This window comes from Apus apus, chromosome 1 (assembly GCF_020740795.1).
Source record: "Apus apus isolate bApuApu2 chromosome 1, bApuApu2.pri.cur, whole genome shotgun sequence".
NCBI lineage: Eukaryota > Metazoa > Chordata > Aves > Apodiformes > Apodidae > Apus > Apus apus.
Window position 1 is genome coordinate 158,780,134 of NC_067282.1, and position 18,435 is coordinate 158,798,568.

General features: G+C 41.6%; 1 protein-coding gene across 2 annotated transcripts in view; it reads left to right on the top strand.

Moving 5' to 3' along the window:
* The first annotated feature begins 3,880 nt into the window (after nt 1-3,880).
* The window catches only part of TMCC3 (transmembrane and coiled-coil domain family 3), a 110,080-nt gene continuing 95,525 nt past the window's right edge, over nt 3,881-18,435 (top strand). The window contains exon 1 of one of the 2 annotated variants that reach the window (XM_051611953.1): nt 3,881-4,036. The gene's annotated coding sequence lies outside the window, so the exon portion shown is untranslated. Of the gene's footprint in view, nt 4,037-13,945; nt 13,999-18,435 lie in introns of those variants that run through there. The other variant, XM_051611945.1, reaches the window with a different exon arrangement.

Sequence of the window (18,435 nt, forward strand, 5' to 3'; positions counted from 1 at the left end):
CTCAGGAGCTGCTGTTTCTGTTGTGCAAGTGACATCTGAGTCAATTAAAACTAATTTCAAATGAGCAGCCAAAATGGTGCTTCATCTTCAAAGGTGAAGCTAAGTGGGGTTTTTAAAGCCTGCTTTGGTCTCACATCAGTGCTTTAAATACAGGTCTGAGAGTTCTGAGCAGGCTCCTTTTCTCCTTTCTGCAGAAATCAGGTAATAACATTTCCTTTAGAAAAATGTTGTATCAAAATGTTCCCAGTTACTACAGTTCTGTGTCATTACCACTATGTGTGCACAGGTGTGAGAGTTCATTAATAGCTTCTGCTCAGTACAGTCGAACATGCTGTAGTAGAAACATCGTAGTGTTGACCTATCTGATGTGCAGCACACGCAGGCAAGACCTTAGCTATGTTTCCCTTGTAGTTTACATATCTCCTGGGTGTTGTGAGCCACAAATTTTTGCTCTTCAAGTCTAATTAAGATGAAAGGAAGGAAGGATGTGATGAACACTGCCATCATCTCTCACAGTGATAGGCTGTATGACATAAGGTAGCATTTGTTTCTTGCTGACAGCCAGAAAATATGTTGAGAAAGGTCTGAACAGATCATATTGTCTACTTAAACAAATTCTCCAATTCTGTATTTTATATCAACTAATGTAAAAAATGAGTTCATCTGTAGCCTTTTTCAAACACCTTATTTATGAATTGTATTGTTCTGGTTTCCAGAAAATAGAGCTTTGAAGCCATTAGTGTTAAGAGACATTTCCTGATGTCGTACTATCTTTTCTCCCATTTTCTTATAAAACATCTGAAATCCTACGGTGAGGCACACAAACAAGGTTGTTTGATTCAATTTCATGTTCTTCAACTAATTAAACTTACCCTCTAGCTTTGGCATTCTGATGGTAATTAGTCCAGATTCTTGGTATAAGCTCTATAAGCACCTCAGGAAATAGTAAGAAAAGCCCAACCTGTAACTTGGAGAGGACCCTTGTGAAAGACTGACCATGATGCAGAGCAGTGCCAGTTAAGGAAATGTTTCTGTGTCAGTGGAGATAAAGCTATGTGACTGTATGCTTTCAAATCACTTTTATCCTGGGTTATGTCGGTAAAAATACAGTTCTTAAATATGGCTTTAACAACCCATTAAACTTGGTTGTGTGCAAGCAACAAAGAACTCTGCAGAGGATGTCCTGAAGAGGCAGATGTTTGAACAGGCCACAGTTCACCCAAATAATGGAATTTCTCATTCCTTTGCATTCTGTAGGCTTATTTTCACATCTGCATTACGTACCAGCTTATCATACTGAATTTACCCAGAGCAACACAGTCCACGAAGCCTCCACTCCTGCAACCCTGGAGCTTTAGCTTCTAAAATATTTGCAATTTTTTTTCAATGTGTGCATTTAGACTTCATTATTTTTTTTTAATATTATGAGTATGATGAAATGCAGGCTGTGGGTGAGATTCTGATCCTGTTTGTAGTCTTTCTTCCAGTGTAATTTGGCTGAATTTGCAAAAAAGTTTGAAGAGGATTTTTTTTTTTTTTTCAATGCATCTGAATAGAGCTGGCATGACCTGCAGGACTCCCAGGCTTCACGAGCGCCCTCATCACCCTTCATCGCCACAGCAGCACTTGCCTGGGTGCCAGATAAGCTGGCTGTACATAAAGAGGAAGGAGTAAAGGCTGCTCACTGTCATCTCACTAAACTACAACAAGGTGGCAGCCTACCTCAGGACATTACTGATGCAGCTGCAGCTGGCTGGCCATTAGCTACCCCTTCTCTGGGACACCATCTGGTGTACCTATATCCTGCATCCACTGCTGCAGTAGCACCCTATGGCATGTGAGAGTCATGAGAAGATGTGTTATTGGTTATCTGTCTCTGGTAGAATAATGGTTGTACCACGTCACGCTGTAGGTCTCACATGAAAATCAGTATTGGATATTAAAACACAAATTTAAGCATGAGGCTGTGTGGGGGTGTACATACAGCTGTCTTACTCACTCCTGATGGTCACAGCCTCCATGAGGTTTCCACATGTTAGCCTATTTATACCTCCAGAACATCACTGCTGATAACTACTACAGTTAAACTGTGTCATGCAACAGGAGTGGCTCATAACCACAGGCAGCTGGGGATAGTTGTTGCAGGCAACAGATCAAAGTGGATAGAAGAACAAAATTGGTTTTGTTGGGTGAGAAAGCTGTAAGTCTGCCTGCACTTAAATTAGGCCATTAGGAATCTTTATGTTGCGTGTCCTCGGGCTGATGGGAAGAACTGATTTAAATGCCTCTGAGGGGTCCTCACATGGATCTGCAGAGCATCTCAGCATGGTGTCACATTTGTTCCTTCCATCCATTGCACACTTTTTGCACTTGCTTATGTCTGTGCACAGAGGAGCTCTTTCCATGTCCTGAGCTGAGGTCCTTTGTGTGGCTCTGCAGATGCCAGCAAGGACCCACTGGGCATGGGGAACCCTTTGTCTGGAAAGATCTCAGAGCAGGAATGAGTATGTTGGTACCTGGGTGTGTACAGACTGTGAGCAGTGTCCAGTATTCCATGGGAAAGGAGTGGAGGGGACCCTAATGTTGATTTCTCAATGGCCTGTGTTGTCTCATGTGCATGTTGCTCTAGCACCTCTGCTGCCTCAAGCTGCAACCCCCAATGTAGCATCGTTGTCCCACATGACAGTCCTCAAGGACTGTTTTGGCCTCAAAGTGGACAGAGATTACTGGGGTGGGATAACCTCTAGACTGGCAAGAAAAAAGGACAGAAGGGCTTCTTCATGCATGTGGGAAATGTCATTTAAAAACCCCTACAAATTTGGGGAGGGGGGGAAGTCGCAGAAGCATCCTGACAGCTGGTAGCCTCTGTGTTGGCATCGGCTCGCCACACTGCTTCTTTCACCGCTTCCTTGCTCCCCACTGGCTGTCTTCCCTGGCTTCTGAAAACTCCATTTCCATTCTGTTTGGTGCCTGGGGCATTTGTTGTGCTGTCCTTCATACAGAGTTGCACTTGGCAACACTGACTGCAAGCAAGAAGCTTAGAGCTGGCTCTGTATTACAGTGTAGTTCATGTCATGACAGATGAAGGTCTGGAAAGCTACCTGAGACTGGCACCAAGGTGTGTAAGCACTAGAGAAGTGAGAAGTTCAGAAATATTTGCACCCTTCCTGAAGGCATGTCTTCACCTGTGTGTGTTTCAGAGGAATGAATATTTGTTTTGGTTTTTTTTTTTACTCTTGCTGAATTTGCTTGGCTGCACATAGGCCCAGAGATAATACTTATGAGAAAAGTGGGGAAAATAGTAATTTGGAATCAAGAAAACTAACGGAAAAAAGACTTTATTTTCAGAAGTGTAAAATGGAGGGCTTGTAAAGATGATACCATTTTCTTATTCATTTGGGATAGCGTTTGGTCGTTTGTTTTGTTGAGTTTTTTTGCCAGCTGATATATGAGCTTTTTGCTTTTCATTGCATGTGCGAGGTCCGGATTTACAGCTGTGTGGGAAGTTAGCAGTGACTTTCTTAGTTAAACCAAGATTCTTATCTGAGTTTGGTTTTTTTTTGTATTCAAACTTCTAAGAGTCAAGATATCTATTTTCCACTGCAATTACTTTCTTGTATTACTTTCCAGCGTGATTCTGTGCTGGGAATAAATTTAGCCATTCTTTTGCAGTCAAAACAAGAACCTTTTTCTTCTGTTATTTTTGCTTCTGAGGTTTTTTCCACCAGGACAGCACATGGACAGACTTCCTGAAAGTACTTTTGGAATGAAACAAGCTTAAACTGGTGACTCAGTCATGCAGCTTTTACTGATATTTATAGACATCTTGCCCCTCTACAAGTGCTCCTATGGCTTCAGAGGTAATGATTGTAGAATTGGATTGAGGCTGGAATTCATTGCAGGCTCATCACAGGATTGCTAACAGCTGTTTGTGCTGGTTTTAAAATCCTGTCACAGAAGTTCAGGATTCATCCATGAAGGTGAAAATTTCCTCTGCTAGAGCTACCTGAGGGAGACAGCCCTGGCTGGGAGAAAGGTGAGACTGGAGCAACAGGGTGTGTGTGTGTTACCTGAAGTTTTCGGTCTGCTCTAAAGCAGAACTAAAGCTGTCCTCGCTCCTTTGAGAAGATCCTGTGGCAGAAATGTTGCCTGATTGTTACCAAGAGAGGTGTTTGGTTTGTGAATGTTGATTTGCTGTGGAGTGTTTCTCTTGAATACTGATTTCAGGTTGGAACAAATTTGTATCTAATGCTCAGACTAGAAAAAAAAAATGTCACTGTGGTAGATGATAAGAATATGCAATCCTTGGCTGAAATGATTATCTGTGATCTGGTTGGGAAAATGGAGAAATCAATCACTACATGACAAGTCCTGGGACATTGTTTGGTAGTCCCAGAAGGTATTTAATTGCTTTAAACTGCTTGTGTAACAGCACAAAATGAAGTCCTGCTCTGAGGTTTAAAATGTTTACTCTGTGAAAAATCTTCTGAGTTTAATCTTCTTTGGATGTTTATGACCCATTGAGAATTAAACCTTAGCAGAAGGTTTATGAAGCATAAGCATATACATAAGTAAATGCACATACTTGGATATGTGCATCTGCACATTCTGCGTTTACATTTTGATTTCCCACTTGAGGAAAAAAATAAATAATTGGCTCAGAATTACACAACTGTATTTAATTACTTGAAGTAATTAGGGTAGTGTATATGGCTTGTGGACAAGCCACGAGGGTGACTTTTTGTATGAAATCATAACTTCTCTTAAACTTCTAACTCATTAAAAGATAAAGGGTGTTAACTGGCTCCCTTGTTTCAGTGGTCTCCTGGGACTATGGACTGAAGCACCGTGGTGAGCTGGAGCTGCAGCTGCTCCACAGTGTCATAATGGTTCAAAAAGGAATTCCCAAATAGTGCTGTGAGTCTATCAGCATACCAGCTACTTTGGAGATTGTATCCAGCTGTGAATAAGGGGGCACACTTTGCTCCAGAGTGGCTCCCATAGAATGGGACATGAGTGGGCAAATAACACATAGTTCTACGTAGTATTTGTGTACTCCTTGCACAGAGAGACTGCCTCTGGGGCAATCTCCTTTTGGAAATGCTTTAAGTCTAGCATTTTGCATATTTTGCATCTGTCTTCTCTCCTTTTCCACTTGTGTGTGTGTGTGTGGTGTTAATTAGTAATAACATCTGGGGGAAGAATCACAGTTTTAAAAGGTTTTCTTTTACTAGTTTTTATGAGCAGTATTTCAGCTTTTTTTTTTTGGCATACTGTATAAAAGATGCTGTGTGTACAGCACATGGAATAGCAGAAGATAAACTGGTCTGGGAAAAAAAGCAGATTTGGGAGACCTAGAAATACTAAAACCGTTTTGAGCTAAATTACTAATACATACTTCGTAGCAGAGAAAAATTGTACTGTAGCAATTTTCTGTCATTCAAACATATCTGAGAACAGCTGCTGTTCTAATTCCAGCTTTATATTCCAAGTGAATAGAATCCAATATATGTTACAATTTGTTCTCACTTTCCATATACAGACTTCAGATTTAATTTACATAAACCATACACAGTGGAGTGTTTTTTTCTGCTTCCTCTGTTTATCATTCTGTAGATTTTCTTGTACATGGCAACACTTCAAGGTTTGCTATCTTTCTGAGGCATGCTGAATTAGAAGATGTATTCCCCAGATTTATTCCCTCAGTGTTAATCGCCTTGCTCTGTAAATAAATCCTGCAAACCTAAGCCAGAACATTATATTTTATGTTAAAGATTATGATAGTTAAGTGAACAGGAAAACATACAGAGCCTGTTTGTTCCATGCTTGGTGGTACTTTTACTGCCAGGGTGTTGTAGAACATCTGTCTTTGCACAACAATTTGAATTGTCATAGAAGTTTGTTAAGCTCATGTTGTGCTTCTGAATGCTTTGATCTAGCAATGCAAGTAGTGCTTGGCAGGCTGGGGGCCTTAATTTAGAGAATGTCTTTATATAAAGGACAGATGAATAAAATAATTTGAAAATTGGTACTGCTTCATTTTTCCACTTGCCTGCTATTCCTGACTGTTTGTGAACTGTACTTTCCTACTGTTTCTACTAATCTTTGTTTATGCAAGTATTATTAACAGGATTAATAACAACCAAGTGAGACACTAGTTTTAATTTGAATTTTGATTTCTGCATCATATTTTTGTAATTGTCACATGGAGTAGTAAAATATTGCTTTGTTAGCTACATAAAAAAGAGAACTTTTTATCATCTTGTGTTTTAAAAGTAGGTGTAATTAAATCATTGCTAATCAAGAAAACAAATTAAAAGTTCTTTCAGTAAAATACTTAATTTGCAAAAACCCAGGGGATGACAGGGACTGATCCTGTGATGGGTGCTTAATTTGATGCTTCTGGTGCGTGCAGCACTCTAATCCTAATGAATTTCAAATGATGGGAGAAATTAGTTGTGTTCATCTGCCATCGCCTGAGAACCTTGCTTGCATGTATCAAGTGCTGCAATCAGTTGAGAGGACTGATGGAAAATGACAGCACGATCTCATTCCAGTGAATCTGTGTGCTCCCAGCAGGTTATGACTGGGTTTCTCTGGATACCTGTAGATTTTATACTTTAGTTTTTCTGTTTTATAGTCTTTCAAACCATCCTTCACTTGTCCAGATGCAGACTGGTCTCTGATTAATTTCTTGCTCTTGGAGAGTTACAGGATGGCTCTGACAGATGGATAAAAGGGAAGGAGACTCTTTGCTCACATAGCTACTACACATGCTGCAGCAGCCATACTTCAGTTAAAGGAGAAGAGAGCTGGGGAGAAAGGGGCAAAAAGCCTTGTGGTCTCACCCTTTCTTGCATGATCTATGAAGCAAATATTCAACCTGTAGCCATAAAAACTTCATGTGGCTGTGCATTACCCTGCAAAACACCACGAGAAAGAGATTTGTTTATAAAATTTGCCAGTGTTACGTTCTTCATTTCATTATTCATCCCTCGTTTGTCTTTAGAATAGATAATCGGTAATGAATTAATTTTGTGTAGTTGACCAGAAGAGTAGTGATGAAAACTATGTATGAAGTGTGCTGTTTCATGATGAAGGCTGAAACCCTTTCCTTTGGCCCCCATGGCGAGCTGCAGGAGACAGGGCCTGCCTTGGACCCCTGGCCCGAGCGTGCGTCAGGGAGAGCTGGGCGATGGGGATGCCTCTCTAAGTGCTGTCCTTCCTCAAGGCTAAAGTGCTTCTGCTTTCCTCATCAGGCAGCAGCATCTGAAGCCAACAAAGAAAGTGCTTGTGAGCCAGCAGATATCTTGTATGACATGTATTCATACAGAAATTGCCGTGGCCTCAGAGTTACCTTTTCTTGTGTAAGGGAGGGGACGGCGGGGCAGGAGAAGGGAGCATGGCTCCCTCCCAGCTCCGGGCTGCCGTGCGGGCTCTGCCTGTCCCCAGCAGCGGGAAGGGAGCTGGGGCACGCACACAAAGCCAGGGTGGTGGCCCTGGCTGGGCTGCAGGGGAAGCAAGTAGCTGGAGGTGTCTCTGGGGCAGCTGGTGGAGGTTTTCCTCACCGCATCCCCCTGCTGGGCCTGGAGCACAGCCCTGCTGCTGGGATCTGAGGGGGGAGCAGGCACGCGCTGCTGTGAAGATCTTGCCCGTGGCCAAATAACGTCATGTTTTACTGAAAACTGTAAATAAAAAACACTTTCTGAGGCCGTGCAGGGTGACCTTAGCTTCCTACAGGCAGTAGTATTGAAATGATGATAGTTTATGCTATTTGGTCACAGAGATAAAATTATATTCTCCAGACATTTCCATAACATTTCCTCAGCCTGAGGAGCTGACATCCCTGAAACAATACTCTTACTTGTTTGCTCTTGAGGTACAGTTTTACCCAAGCTGAAAACATGGGTACCTTCAGGATCACACAGCAGGAAAATATCAAGGCTATTTGATTAATCTCTTTTAAGTTTTTGACATACTTTTGAAGTACAACAAACAAGCATGGGCCCCTGTGAATTTCCATGCTGCTTGTTGCTTTTCATTTTTACATGCTTGGCTGATATTAATTAACACAAAAAGATGCTTCTGTATTTCTTTTGGAGCTCTTTTTGGTGCTAGAGTTATCCATAAGTGCATTTGGAATCTCTAGGACAGTCAGATACAAGTTGTTCAATTAGCAGCAACTCTTGTCTTGCCAATGGTTTTTTTCGCTGTGTCTTTGTAAGTATGGCCCTCTAGCTTTTCCTTTTTCCTGTGATCTGAAATTTTTTCTCCCTGTCAGTTTATAGTATAAGCTGTAATGTCACTGAACCACAGCTGTGCCTCCCTGTCCTTCTGTAACAAATCGAGTCATCTGGGACAGAGAGAATACCTTGAAGGTCACAGCCCCGCCTTTGCTTTGGCTGTACGTGAAAATAAAGGGTGTAGGCATGAAGGAAATTAGCCATGATTTTAGTGAGGTGATCCAAACCCTGGGCCTCAGTTCTAGTTCTGATACTGGTTGTTCCGTTTATAATTTGCTGCTGCATTTCCCTGTGAGAACAGTGCTATGTGGTTGTTAAAGGAACTGGGATTTCTGTAGAACAAAATTTCCTGTGTTACAATATGGAAAATCTCATCTGACCAGACTGTGATGCAGGATGAGTAATGGGAATGGGAGTCATGTGGAAGATGTTATATGGTCAGGTCCTGAGCAGTAGCAGACAATAGAAACAGAAAAATCCTGGACTAAGTGGGAACAATCCAAATTACTTTTCTCATGGGATTTATAACTGTCTGTACTCTTACTCAGCCACCCTGCAATAGTCCATGTGTTCTGAGAAGTGTGGTGCCCAGTCTGGGGACAGTACTCTTGCTGAAATGCTAACATCTACATGTGAAGCAAATGTTTATTGATTACAAAGTGAGGCTTATTTTAGAGTCACTGTTTGTCTGTTTTTGCAACAGCATGACACAACATATGTGCGTGACCTATCTGCTCTCCACATCCACCCACTCTCCATGTTGCGTTTGTGCAGCTGATAACTACTTCCTTTGTTCATACATTCGCATCTTATTTAGGGCCATTCCACCAGATTTCTCAGATCATTTTGACTTCTAATTCTGTCCTCCCATGTATTCACAGCCCCTTTGAGATGCTGTCTGTACCGTGTGTAGCAAATGTATGTTCTCTATTTCACTGTCTCTGTCGAGATCTAAGTGACTATCACACAGTACAGCCTTCCTGTCTGGCAGCGAACCACTGAGCAGCACTTTCTAGTTCTGTATTGTGAAAGAGCATTAAAAAGCTGTATATTAACTGAAGATAGAGAGCATCTCCTACTCCTGTCTTACAAAAAGGCTTTTTATCCTGTCGTGGGAGGAAAGAGTGACATGATCTGTCTCTGATAAATCCACATTAGCTTTTCTTTAACACTCTAACCTTCTGGGTGCATGCAAAGAGAGAGCTCATTTCCTCTCCTGTTTCCATGTTTTCTGTGAACCAAAATTCAGCGGGGCCAGGAAATTACTGATCAGTCAGCATACTTGTTGCTTCCAGAAAGACCACAAATTTTCCGCTGAATGGAAGTTCCCAAACGCCGTCCACTCTGTCTCTTTTGCAGAGGTAACCATAATCTATTTAGTTTTATTTTTTACTGCAATTTTACAGAAACTGCATTTTCCATCTATACTTCTGGTGGAAAATTTCTGTCACGCTTATTTTCAATAATGACTGCTGAATACAGTGTCCTTTATTTAGTGAATGACTGTGGCAGTGGAAATTGTAGCAGTCTACTTTCCAAAACAGTGGGAGCCAGAAAGCAGAGTCCTATCTCTGCCGCAGAAGCATTGATCTGTCTGCAGCTGTTACTATTGGGAATCTACATACATCAGCCCAAATTCACTCCAAAGAACTGGAAGCTTTTAAATGACAACTCATTTCTCTTTGCACAGAATATAGAAGGTGCTTGGATAGCAATTTAGGCACCACAGTTAAAGCAAGTTAGGTGGATGAGCCTGGGTAACAGGGAGCAAGTAAATGCACTTTGAAGTCAGTGATTTACTGCACAAATTGAGGCAGTCACTTAAGCTCCTGAAAAAAAATATGGGGACCTCACTAAAAGTGGAATGGCCTGAGAGAGACTCTTTGTAATCAGTTTTGGCCACAATTGTGACTATCCAAAATGCTGAGACTAAAAAGACAGGGTGATCAGCCAACTAATTTAGGTTGTGATCCAAATAGCACTAAAATTTATGGATGGATTGTGACCTCATGAGAGCTGAGTTGGGCCCTGAACAGATACAAGAATTCACTAAGCACAAGACACTTCAGAATATTTTTCTTGCTGTTTACATGTTATATTTAATTTAAAAGTTCCAAGCCTCTTTCTTAAAGTAGTATTTGCCTGTGGTGAACCGTGAATGACTGGTCTGGATTACAGCAGAACAGGAGTTAGTTAAACCTTTGCTGTTCTAGTCCTTGCTCAAATTTTTCAGTTAAATATTTCTTCCAGATCTTAATTCTACCAAATATAACCTCCTTTGACTTTTACCTGTATTATTGCTCATGTTAACATCTTGCACAGTTCCAGCTTGCTAGTTATAGGGGGGAGATGAATCACAGAATCAGGTAGGTTGGAAAGTACCTCTGGATGCTTCTATTCCCACCTCCTGTGCTCAGAGCAAGATCAATTAGGGCAGGTGGCTTTGTATGTTCATGTTGAGTTTTGAGTATCTCCAAAGATGGAGGCTCCGTGGCCTTTCTGGGCAGCCTCTTTAACTCTCTTACAAGATTCATGCTCAGTAAGCATTGTGTGAAGATTAAAGATATTGTTAGCCAAACTGTTTACATTACTAGCAGCATGCACTAACAGGGACACACTCTACTCTGCTGACTGTAGAGTAACTTCTCTTTGAGGTGGTTGCTCTCAGTTCTCACCTTTAAATACCATTTCTAGTTTCTCAAGCTCTGGGAAAACAAGCATCTTGAGACCCATAAACCAGAAGACAAAAACTTTAGGAGTATACAATGTAGCATCTTCTGCTTGTTTTCTTAAAACAAGGTCTTAGCTCTCTTGGACACCCTGTATTTTCATAGAGCCGTAGAATGGTTTGGGTTGGAAGGGGCCTTAAAGATCATGTATTTCCAATGGCCCTGCCATAGGCAGGGACACCTTCCACTAGACCAGGTTGCTCAAAGTGCCATCCAACCTGTCCTTGAACACTTCCAGGGATGGGGCATCCAGGTTTTTAAAATGCTGAAACTCTTCTTTGACTAACCTTGATCTGCAGCCTTATTCTGTCTAGAGTTGTTGAAACCAAACTCAGTTTGGGTCTCAAAACTGAAATGTTAATACCACTAATTTACTTCTGACATGCTAAAATGGCATGAGCATTGCAATAATCTTTCATTTTGTGTCCCTGTTTGACTGATTGGATTGCTTGGATGTCATTATGCTACTTATATATAGCAAGAGTATGAGCACTGCACTGTGAGCAGTGGACGTGATTTCTGGCTGCTTAGCTAGAAATCCAAATGTTAATTTTTGTTAGTGTTTAAATTAAATTAAACCACCATTTTGTTCAGTTCTTCAGTATCCAAAATAAATTGATTACACAACTGCAATTAAGTCAACAAACTTAAACTCCTTTTTTTTTTTGTGCAAGCTGACAGTGCCAGTATTAGCCTGCAGTCTTCATGACTTGCTTATGAATATTGTACTTTGCTTTCCAGTCACTTCATAAAATTAAATTTCCTGAACCAAAGAAAAATAGTTCAATTATTTTTAGAATAACAGCCCAGATATCCACAACATGGAGATAACAGTCGTATTTTATCAAAATACATCCTTAGTAGAAGACACTGCAAAACATCTTAATGGAGATAGTGTTTTATCTCATCATTGTCTCTGGATTTTATGTATGTGATTGAATTAACGGTTCAACACTGTTTAAGCCAGTGGTTATGCAAAGCATCCTTAGATTGCAGAACTCAATTCTTAATGAAAGCAATGCTTTAAGGAGCTAAAAAAGTCCTATCATGAAGACACATGCACCAACCCTCACACTGAAAAAACTAACCAATGAACAACAAAACACCCCCCCACCCATTAAAATACAATAATTTCTCATAGGAAGAAGTACAGGAGCAACCCTTCTCTCCTAGAAGAGATCCTTAGTGAAGACTGCATATTCTTCCTGCACCAGAACTCAATTTATGATTTTTTTTTTGATATTTTTTTCTTTAATGCTTAGGAAGACCTCAGTCTTAGAGAACTCCAACTTCTCTCCCTCAACTCCATTTTTGGCTCTTTTTTTCTCTTGTTCCACTACATCTGTAGAGTAATAACACTATAAATTTATTATTATTTTAATCAATCTTTGGAGTCTAGCTCAAGAAGTTATCAATTTGTATTGCTAATTATTTTTTTTTTTAATCGTGAAAACTGCAAAAATTGGCATCAGCTAGCTAGTTTGTTCTCTCAGGTCTCCTGTCGTGGTTTGATAGCTGTGGAGCCTGTCTAGCCTCTGTGCAGGGAGACTGCTCCACCTCCAGGATCTTTCTATGATCCTCATGACCATGGTGTTTATGAGAAATGGCATTTGGTTGCATGTCAGCCTGGGACTGAAGAAAGGACAAAGTATCAGCCTTGGAGGTCTCTTTGGTTTTGCATCTCCTATTTCCACCCTAGCAGCCCATGTCTGCAACTTTAGCTTCTCCCTGGAGTTTTCTGCCCATCCGGGTCCAAAGTATATTTTGAGCCTGGCTTCAAGCCCAGGGGGTCTAAACCTGAGGAAATTCTCCTGGAGTGATCAGTGAGTGGAGGATGAGAATGGATGTAATTATTCTGGTTTGCTAGATATATGGGGAAATTCCTGCATTTTAGAAGTAAAAAATGGTTTCTAATTTTGGGTGTGGTTTTTTGAGTTACATTTGTTAAGGATGCCTACTGGAAGTAGATGGACGTGATTAAACCAAACTAGACTGTGATGCTACCACCAGTGGTCCATGCTTTAGTATTAACTGGCAGTTCTGTGTGAAGTGTCCAAGTGGGAGCGTGCTCTGCAATGTTAATATGCTTTGCACTGAAGTAGGTAGTGTGGTGGTCCCAGACTGGAGACTAAATGCTACTCTTAACTCATTCTATCACCGTAGAGGTAAAATCTCATTAAGATACCTGACAGAAAACAGTGCAGAGAATGTATTTTCAGGAAACACAGATAGAATTATTTATAAAAAGGGAAATTTAATTGAGTGGGAAGCAGACTTAAAGTGCTATTGAGCAAAGTGCTACTGGTATGTTTTAGTTGTCCCTCAAATTTTGCTCAGTAGGGATTACAGTTTGGTGCTGTTTTGTGGTCAGAATGCCAAGCAGTGCCACAGAAGGCAGATCAGGTAGTTCATAAGTCTGCTGATTTTCTGGCATGCAGAGAAAGGCACAAAAAGTAGTAGGTGTGAGCAACAAAATCATCTTCCTTTGTTCTGTCAATAAAGCCAGAATGGTGCAGGATGATGAAAGGACTAAATGAATGTGCGTAATGAATGCCTGTGTGTAGACTGAAAAATGAATTCAGTGGAAACAGAAGATTCCTGAGGTTTTCTTTGGCTGGTGTTTTGCAGATCAGACTGGCTGACGAGTATAATAGTCTTGCCAGCCTTAATATCTATTAATTCAAATCATATCAGTCATTAACTTTCTTTTACCTTCTTTTTTTAGAAGTGGTGTTCACATGTTTGATCTGTCCTTAATGAGGTGGCTTCATTGGATTTCTTTGCATAATTGCAGTTCGTGCACATCTGCAAGTAGCAATTTTGAGTTTTGCTTCTCTTTTTTTTTTTCTTGTTCCAGTGAATCAGTCACAGAAAAAAATGTGGAGACATCTAAGGGGAAGATCTAAGTAGCCTGCCAGGCTGCCTGAATATCAGACATCTAGCAAACTGGCCTAGAAAGAACAATACCATCTGGACATGGAAAGAACCCTTAAGATGTTTTTGCATCACACAGAGTTATTTACATGGTAAATATGCAGCAGTAAAGCCTGCCAGAAATCTGACTGCCAGTCCATGTGCTTTCCAGCAGCTGTGGGTGTTAAAAGACCTGGGATTAGCAGCCAGCAGCTGTACTTTGATCAGCTCCCCAGGAGTTTCAGGTCTCACGGAATTTCAGTTCCGAGATGGTGGAACTACCTGAAGAAAAAAAATCTCATTTGATTTGTTACTTTTTATTCCATGGTATGAATCTGTCTCAAAGTTTTTCCAGTGTCAACAGCTGCAACATACTGCTTTATCCAATTTAATCAAGTGCTAGTATTCAAAGTCTTTTTTTCAGCCATTTACAATATTTGGCTATTGTAACTAAAATTTTTCTTAAAGCCTAAAGACTAAAAATTCCGTTCATGACCATTATCCAGAGTTGTCCCTAGCAGATGTTAAAACCTCTTATTCCTGTTATGAATAAACTTTTGAGATAGTTGAATTCAGCTGTTTTCCTAGGAGAGGCTCAGCTGACTTGTTTGGTTAGCATGGCAAAGGCAGTTGGGTGTCACATCTAGCCAGGTTACTTACTCAGCGTGGATAGCCATCATGAGGGTGCCTGGAACTGGGCTTTGGGGGACAGCTGGGACAATATGTCAGCTCTCAGCAAGAATGAGCTGCCTTATCAAATCCATCACTGTTTGGTGACCATTGCTTGTATTAATTTTTAATTCTAAATCAGTATGGTAGCCCCTGTACAGCTAGTAGGACTGTTTTTTCAGAAGCTCTCTCTCCAGGTCTGGAAGAAACAATTTGATCTTGCCCCTCTGATTTGAGGGAAGATGGTATTTTATCCTGCCATTCAGCTGCACTCTCTCACCACCTTTCAACAACTATCTTGGCTTTGGGGAAGTGTAAGTGATGCCTTCAGTTTTCTGTTAAGAAGAACCCTTTCCAGGAGCTAATCCAACCCAAATCAAGATGTGATGAAAGTAAAGTTTGAAAGGAAAAATATTTAAAAGCTAGCCTGTGCTTTCCCTCCTCATTTGGGTTCATTGTCTCACCTGAGGAAGCTTAAAATCAGACGGAGCACAGATATTATAAAATATGGTATTTTGTGTATTCTGTATGCAGAGTTCTGTGTTGCCTTCTGACTCTGCTCCATTTTTAGCTTTGGAGTAATGTAGTGCTCTCATGATTTATTACACAAAACATTCTGGCAGCAGAAAGGATCAAGAGTAGGTGTGGCCATTATAACTGTTATCTAATTCCTTTTGAATCCTGGAGACTTTAAAAACAAAACAACAAACAAACAAACAAAACCCCAGCCTTTTTTATGTGTGCTCCAGGGTTTCCATTTTGTGTTGAAAAAGGAGGGGTCTATCTAGTAGCTAGTTGATCCTCTGTAACCAGGGTATGATCCAAACACTGCAAATGAAGGGCAAAACTTCCCAGTAACCTTCCCCAGGGGCAGGCTTTTTAATCCCTTTAGTGAGACCACAAAAGAAGCATCTCCCTGCTCTCTGGCAGGCAGCCTGGACATCTCCCCTCCTGTCTGCCAGCGTACCTGCTTTTGTGAGATGGTGCTGGAGGGGAGCAGGCACCCCATCCTGTCTCCTTTGATGCTTGGCTCCCCAGCAGGCTCCTCTGAAACTTCTTGGGTGATGATGCAAGGAAGGAGAGGGTAGATGGGGACAAACTCATACCTAGCAGTAAGTCTCTTTGCAGGCTTCAGTGGAGAAATGGCAGCTAAACTTGGGAGCATGGGAAGTACTGGCAGCCATCAGAAACCTCATGTTCAAGCACATCACGATTTTTTCCCTGCAGAGAGGCACCAAGTGTTGGATGATGTGATGGCCCACTTGGTCATTTGAACGGGGAATGGCCAGAGCACTAAGCCACATCTGTGGGTTATGTAGTGAGACAGAGGAGAAGGAACAGTATCACCATCTGAAAGATCCTCAGCCAAGAATCTAGGGCTGCGGCCCCTCTCCTGCTCCCCGTCCCCTTGTGTTGGGTTCAGTGGCTCAAGGAGACTTTGTATCACACCAATGAGCTGTGTACAGCACATGGGTGCCCAGCATGGTGTAGGGGTGTTTGTGCACTGTATAACCCAGGTCTGACTGAAGATGGGTGTGTGGTGGGAGCCAGCACATGCCTTGTACTCGGCGCAGTGGGGAGCAAGCGCCGTGTCCTCGCGGTGCAGCCAATGCAACCTGCACCGCCAAAACGGCTGCAGTTGGGTGTAGCAGGGCTTTGCAGAGTGTGCCTCTTGGGTGCAGGTGATGCAGAGAGAAGGAATTAACTGGACAAGAATAAAAGATCTGGAGTATTTTGGAACAAAATAGCATTATAAAAAAGAGAGAAAAGGCAAACTGGTGGTTGCAGTCCTTGAGAGAAGCTTGCTCTGCAATGCAGAAGCAACAAAGTTTGCTTTACTCTTCAGTTTGATCAAGAAGTGCCTTAGTCAAGTTATTTGGTTTATTCCTTTACCCTTATTTGTAATTACCTGAGAATGAGACATGCCTGGTCTCTCCCTAGGGGAGAGCTTAGGGTATCTACAATCTGTAAGCACTCATGTTTGTTGAACTTTAAACTTGATTGTGTGTGACTGTGTAGGGAGAAGGAGCAAAGGTTTTATCTGTCCCTCCTTGGCCTTAGTAATCTTGTGATTAAAGTTCAAATCAGTTTACATCTTTTTATAGACTTAAATGAAGTTTATAAAGGAAAAGTACAAAAGAGCAAACCAGATCCTCATTTCAGTTTCTACTTCCTGTGTATTCCTGAAGGGTCTTCAGACTTTTCATTAATATTGAGCTATCAAAATTAAATCTGGAAAGGTTGCCCACACATCTTCGATCTGAAAGAGAAGCCTCCAGAATAACTGTAGGAATTGCATGCCCTCCCACATGTTCTGTCCATCCTGGACAGCTGAGGCAAGTGGGCTGGTGGCTGGCAGACCTGCTGTCTGGGCTCCGTGCTGGGCAGGACGTGCTCCTGTGATGCAAGAGGCTTTGCATTCACTCAAGAGGAGGAGTCATCTGGTTTTGAGGAAGGCTCTCAGGCTATCTTTAGCAGACAGACCACTGCTGGGTTGCACTTCCAGAAACAGAAACAGCCCTCTAGCCTGACTTCAGTTCTCTTCAGGTCCTTGCTGCTCAGCTCCCATTTCTCTTTCTCTCCAGGGGATAACTGCTACAGGTGCCAAATCCAGGCAGAAACCTCCTGTCTCTCCAAGTTAATAGTACATACTTAACCCTTCTCACCTTTCTGGGAGAGCACTCTCCTTCTGGACTGCTTAGGGAATACTGTTGGTGTCCTGAGTAGAACTTGCCTCTATTTACATACTGCTTTCATCAGGTTTTCCAGCCAGGACTAGGTGGTCTGCTGTGGTCACTGTCTGGGAGTAAAGATGTTCTCCAGATGCTCAAATACTTTTTAGCTTGACTGCATCTTACAGAGGCCTTATTCTTTGCCTCCAGGACAGCAAGCTGTATTGTCTATGTGCTAAACAAGTAGTAGTCAGCCTGCAGAGGCGACTGTTAATGTAGGATGGATTGTGTTTGTATCCTGACTGTCAAGAGTCTGGCAGAAACTAGCAGTGATTAATGAGATGAGATGAGCTTTATGGGATAATACCAATATTTACTGGAGTCATCTGACTTACGAGGTTCATGCAAGATCAGAAAATAGGTCGAACAGCGTTTCTGTAGTCCTTGTTTGCAGCACTTACTGGTAAATGCAGTTGTTTGGCTTTGTGTACCTCACAATTTTCCTTCAATTTGGAGAACCTGAGAAAGACTTGGATTTATAGTGTTCCGAATTTGTTTATTATATACCTCACTCATCGCTTGTTTTGCAAGGGCTAACTTAGAGCATTCATTGTTCAAGTTTTTTTAATATGCAAAGAAGCAAATTGTTGGGAGTTGGGTGACCCAGTGGGAATTCCCGCTTATGGAAGTCCTTGCATAACTTCAGGTAGCTGAATCTTTGACAGAGACAGCCCAGGTCAGCCATGTAATTGCTGATGGTAATACAAGGGATTATAAATATACAAAAGCCACCATACAATGGTGTAAATAAGACAATTTACACTCTATTTAAAAAAAAAATACAATTTACAGCTGCTGAGTTGCGTAGATAAACATGCACAAAATAGTTCAAATGATGAGGTAAAGATGATGAGTATGAATGGATTTCTCGGGGGACTGTGAGAACTCTTACTATCAGTATCTAAGGATCAGGCTACAGCCTGCTGGTAAAACAGCCCTTCAGGGGTGCTGTGAAAGGAGGCCTCTTGCTAATGCTTTAACAAGAGCAAGGCTTTTCTGCTCAGTGCTGGGAGCCCCAGGGGATATTTCCTCCCAGTTAGATGTTGCTGTAATTAGTGTGTGTAGATATGTGAGCAAAATAGTAGATGCTAATCCTGACAATTCAGGGCTGTATGGACATTGTGTAGTGTCCATACAGCTCAGTGCCTG